The sequence below is a fragment of the Aulostomus chinensis genome, chromosome 20, assembly GCF_037954235.1.
Source record: "Aulostomus chinensis isolate RoL2024-O1b breed Wild chromosome 20, RoL_Achi_v1.0, whole genome shotgun sequence".
In the NCBI taxonomy this organism is placed as follows: Eukaryota; Metazoa; Chordata; class Actinopteri; order Syngnathiformes; family Aulostomidae; genus Aulostomus; species Aulostomus chinensis.
The window spans coordinates 7462286-7468428 of NC_141339.1; positions in this window are offsets into that span (position 1 = coordinate 7462286).

Sequence of the window (6143 nt, forward strand, 5' to 3'; positions counted from 1 at the left end):
ACTCACAGAAACCATCAACAAAGTAAGGCCCGATCTTCCGCTCGCCCGCGTTAAGAGCGTGTTGGATGTGTGTGTTTTCAGCGTGCATCACATACTTGGTTTTGCGCAGCTGTAACAATAAACTCCAGCTCATCGTCAGTCATCGATGAATCATTACTCTGAATAACCTGTGCAACTGCCTCTATAAACATATCCTGGTTGTATTCATTGTCAGATTGTAATACACATTGCACGTCGCTAGCCAGGGACGGTCCTCTCAACGCAATATTTTAAACACTGCCAGGTTGTGACCTTTCTAATGCGCTGTCAATCACTCCAGAGAGCCTGTCTCTAATAAAAGTGGGTACACATTCAGGGTTGTCAATAGCTACATCCCTAAAATCAACTTTTTGACGCAGTTCTATAGCATTAAATTGAAGTAAATTAAAGTGGACATAGGTAGTCTTTCAAGCATATTCACAGCCTGCTGGATATGTAGGAATCCTGGTGTAGTATCTATGAACTGAAAATAAGAAAAACTTGTTGGGTCTGAGGGTGACGATAAAACTGTTTGAAAAGTATGCAATGACATACCATCATGCCTTGGGCTCATTGCCTTTCTCTCAGCTGTGCATGGCTTCTTCTCACAGGGTCTGTATTTTTTAAAATTAAATTTGTTAAATTATGTGGTGGGTGTTTTACATACACAATGGATGATTTTGCCCTGTTACACACCCTTGCGCCCTGGTCAATCGTCTCCTCTTTAAACTGAGCCTGTTTTTGCGCTCAGGTGCGGTAGGGGTGTCTGTTAACAAATAAGTGATTAATTAATATGGGGTTATGGTTAGACTTAATTAGTGGTAAATTTGTTACTGTAAAATGTGAAGACAATATGTACGGAGTTGCTTACTGCTGCGATCACCCATTATTTCTCCCAGCAATAAGGAAAATCAGGATCCCGATCCTCTGTGCCTATGCACCGCATGGCCAGTCACATAAAACTGTTTGACCTCCTGAAACATTGTGGTTAAACCATACTAATAAGTAAAATGGGAGGAGCCCTGCCACCCGACCGCTGCATGTCGGGTCTTGAGTTTTACTTTTAAATGCAGTATTTTACAAAATCAAATATTTTAGCCGGAATGGGTTACTACAGAACCTGTAACATTTTCTGTCCGTGCTTTTATTTTGATAGTAGTGTTTTTCTGTTTCTGGTGTCACTTTGTTGTTTTTCCTTTCAGAGCTGGCACGCACAGCTGAGGCCATGGCAATCAGGGCCAGCTGCAGCTGATGGGCAGCAGCTATTTAGTCGGTAGTGATTCACCTACTCCCTGCCAGAACGTCTTGTTTGCGCCCTCTCCTGTGCCTGCTGTTTTGTGCCTCTCGTCTTCGTTTCCCAGTGTTCTTCGTCTTTTCCATCTTCTGAGGTCTTAGAACGTTACTACCTTGAGTTTCCAGAGTTTTTTGTTCCTTATTTGTTTTTTTCACTTGCTATGCCTAGTGATTTTTAGCTCTCTGCGTTTGCAGTTTCTTTCTACAGTTGGTAGAGATTTTGGCTCCTAGTTTAGTCAGTGTTCTTCAGTTTGTTGTTTTGTTACTTTGTTAATAAACACTGCTGGTTTACAGTCTGTTTCCGCGTCTGAGTCCAGATCCCTGTACCACTCACAACAGAACCCCTTAAAAACAGATACTCATGTTTAAGTACATTTTCAGATTTTATCACACTGGCCCCTTTAACAAGCATGTCATCACAGAAAACAAGAACGCACATAGTGTGTAAAAAGGTTGATATTTGTTTAATTCTCCAGAGTATACAGGGAAAAAAAGAACAAAAACACCCACATCAAAAATAACCTCACTTTGGCTGCCATGTGTTTGAAATCAAGCGGTGCACCCTCATCTGCAGTATTAAAACACAACATTAAACACAAATGCATTAAAACATAGGTTGTGGGGGAAAAAAAGAAACAAACTCGCCGCTGCTCCGAGACATTTCCGCGGTCACATGGACCTAGACTTAAACACACACACACACACACAACATACGGGGCATATGGTCAGACACCCCCCAATAACCCTAATTAAGTCTACATCAAACACGTTTAAAAATATCACACATTGTTGCAAGCCGAGGTAGAGGAAACGCTGTCCGCAGCATGTCGGAACTTGAGTTTACTTTTGAACGCAGTATATTACAAAATCAAATATTTTAGCCAGGCAAGGATAATCACAGTTTTATCTTTTCCCAGGATAGCCTGCGGCCCGATGTGGTAACATCATCAATCCCAGTCTTGATAAGTAATAGACACTCTAATCTGCCTAGAAACAGAAGGTACCCAACTAAGAACTTATCAAATTTAGCCTCCATCCCTCGTCAGCCTATCATGAAAAATAGAACAGATAATTTCTCTAGCACACTACATTCAGCTCTTTTAAATGTCAGATCTTTAGCTGGAAAAACATTCTTAATCAACGATTTTATCATCAAGTACAATCTTAACTTAATGTTTTTAACTGAAACCTGGTTAGAACAAGACAACAGTGCAACTGTTCTTCTTGAGTCAATCCCCCCTAACTTCAGTTTTATGAGTGAAACGAGGAAGCATAAAAAAGGAGGGGGAGTAGCTATATTATTCAAGGACTCAATGCAATGTAAGCGGTAGTTTTTCCTCCTTCGAATATGTGGCCCTTCAGTTGAATTCTGCTGTCAAAGCAATATTCTTTATCTACTGACCTCTTAAATACTGTGTGAACTTTTTTGATGACTTTACTGAATTGCTGTCTATAAACTGTATTGACTTTGACTGTGTAGTGATTGTTAGTGATTTTAACATTCATGTTGACAATCCCCAGGACAGAGGTGTGACACCTACAATGTATGTATTCAAAACTGTCATTTTGTTGTTTATTTTATTTTGTGTATTTGAAGTGAGAAAGGCTAGATCCATTACGTGTTTTGTGTTCTGAGCATAGTAAGACTAATTTCTAAGTCCTGCCATCAGAAGGAGTTTGCCGAAGGTGAGCAGGGGCTGGGTGGTATTTTGGACTACGGAGGCTTCCATCCTTCGTACGGCGACAGCCTGCACGAAGGACAAACATGCTGAAGTCTCTTGTCCACACCTTATTTACTGTTAAACAGGTTCGTAACACGTGCAAATGAATCACAGACTATTCCAAAGGACTCATAAGCCTTTTCGCTTTAATTTGATCCAAGGATGATCCAGAAATATGATGTTTTGGTTGAGTTTGAAGCTAAGGAAATGTGCAGCGTAAATGACTCATTCTAATGGTAGCCTTGTTTATTTTCAATGTAAAACGAAAGCTCCTTGACAAATGTACATTCTTTAACTGTTAGCTCAGGGTTGTTTAGCACGGGTTTTGATGTGCTTTATTTCATATATGTTTATTGTAACTTTGGTGATTTTGGGTAAAGAGCATTTTGATTATATATTCTAAAAAAAACGTCCTGAAGCAGTAAGATTGTGAAGACTAAACAAAAAGAGGTTTAACACCCAAACAACAGTATTACAGTAAAAAGAGTAAATTACAGTGACTGATTTAAAACAGTATTGAGAAGAATGTGACCTGAAGCATTTAAAAGGTATTTTGATCAACAGTATATTGGTGAAATGTAACAACAGAATCCAGACCAATGTTGTATGTTACAGTTACAGTAAATGTGAATTGAAGATAACAATTATTGAATGTATGATTGAATTGAAAAGAGGAAAAAGAGAGAAAAGAAAAGAAGAATCTGATAATAAACATACGGAAACAGCCTGCACGAAGGACAAACACGCTCAAGTCTCTTGTCTACACCTTATTTCCCTGTTAAACAGGACATATTATCTGCCAACGGGTCACTCAAGTCTGAGGCCTGTAACAGAGGCACTAAAGAATTGTGCTGTCTCCTTGATAACTATGGTTTAACCCAACATGTAACAGAGCCCACACATAACAGAGGTCACACGCTAGACTTAATTATTTCCAAGGGCCTGAACATACCTAAATTATGGTTACTGATGTTGCTATCTCTGATTACTCCTGTGTGTTTTTTGAGAGTGCTATTTCTGTGCACACTACTACTCAGACAGAGGTAATTACCAAGCAGCTTATGTAACAGAGTTAGAAATGACCAAATATGAGTTTCTTTAAAATTGTTTTGTGTTTTTGTACCGGTGTATGTAGTCTAAGAGCCACCTGGTGGGCAAACGTTGTAATTACATGTAGAGTTCCTCCGCGCGCACCGCGCATGCACTAGCAAAGAAAGAATACTCCGTGCGGAAGGTGGGTGCATGTGGACAATGTGCAGGCGATGTTTTTATGTTTTATTGTTCAAAAATAACTGTTGTAAAGTCCAGTAGCATGTGTTTTGTCTATAAGTGTCCTTACTGTGTACTGAGAGAGTTGCAGATGTTTTGGTCGAAAATAATAACTTTTTTTTTTAACGGGTAGCAATTCGACCGCGTATTGAGCTAATGCTAATTAGCTAGTCATGCTCTAGCTTTTCTCCGGTGAAAATGTTTTTATATTTATTTTATTTTATTGTTTGTTTTCAGCATTTCCAGCTGTTATTGAGGACTCTATGTGTGTTTATTTGCCCATCTTTGGTCCAGGTAGGCTTTTAAAATATTGTTAATTGTATGTTGTATTCAAGAGTTTTAATGTGAAGCAGTTGTGTGTTTAAAATGAATTGCTCTCTTGCTGTTTGGATGTATTTGGGGAATAATGTTAAAATTATATAGGAAAATTAAATCACTATACGATCACGTTTATAATGTAATGCATTAATATTGAGGTTGTAGAAGTTTAGGAGAAAGAAAAAAAGAGAGAATACTCCGTGCGGAAGCATTTCCAGCTGTTATTGAGGACTCTATGTGTGTTTATTTGCCCATCTTTGGTCCAGGTCCAGTAAAACAGCCCCAGTGAGAGCAACCTTGTGTGGTGTCCATTTCTTCCTGCACTGAACATCCTTCGGCATCCCGCATGAGAAACACAGCCGTTACACTTATCACTGACAACACCAGTGAAGTTTTTAAGAAGACTTTTCCTCCTCTGCCTGCTCTCTCACGGCTCTCAGTCAATGAGCTTGAAGAAGATTTTAGTTCTAGAATTACAAATGTGATGGATGCCATTGCGCCCACCAAGGTGAAGACGGTCTCTGGTAAGAAAAGATCTCCATGGAGAAATGCCATGCTGGTGAGTGTCAGAAAGCCGAACGCAGGTGGTAAAAGACAAGTCTTCAGGTTCACTATCAGATCTATAAAGAGAGACTTTGTATCTTTAACCTAGAACTGAGAAACGCAAGGCAATCCTCCTCTGACTTCATCACCAAAAAAAAACAATGCGCGTACCTTATTTGCTACAGTCGATAGGCTAACACAGCGGTTCTCAAACTTTTTTCAGTGATGTATCCCCTTTAAAATATTTTTTTTGTCAAGTACCCCCTGACATGCACAAAACATTTTTGGTAAAAAATAAAGAGGTACAGTGGTATGCCATCAGTGTCTGATTTATTATTAAAGTTAAACAACTCATAGCAATGATTTGCTATTGTTGGCTAATTGCTCCCCGCAAAAAAAAAACACAGTGTCTTGGGTGCCTACTTCTAGTACTTCGTCAGCTCTGGTTTCGCCTTCTTTTTCACTAGTTTCTCTGTATTTTCAGCAGCATTGCTGCGCCACATCTCCATCGTTACAGTGCATCGTCATGGTAAAGGCAGGTTATTGACTAGTGATGCTGGATCAATGGGTCAAACTAACTTGGTTTTGGGAGAGTTTTTTTTTTAAGGATATTAAAATTGAATACTGAATGTAAAATTCAGTGTGTGAACATAATTTGTATTTTATCAAACTTTTTCTCATAATTATTTCTCAAGACTTAAGTATTATTAGGATGACTGCTTTTTAAAAAAAAAAAAAAAATTTTGTAAAGCTTCACGCACCCCCATTTGAGAACCAGTGGGCTAACAAACCCTCCAGTTTCAATAGCCTCTGAACTTCTGTCCAACATGGCATGTCATGAATTTGCCTCCTTCTTCACTAATAAAATGCAGAAAATTAGACAAACAGTCAGTGCCTCAATATCCGGTACAGGATATATGTTGTCCCTGCGTACTAACCCCAGTAGCATGATACAATTCAATCCGATCAACATTAAAACCC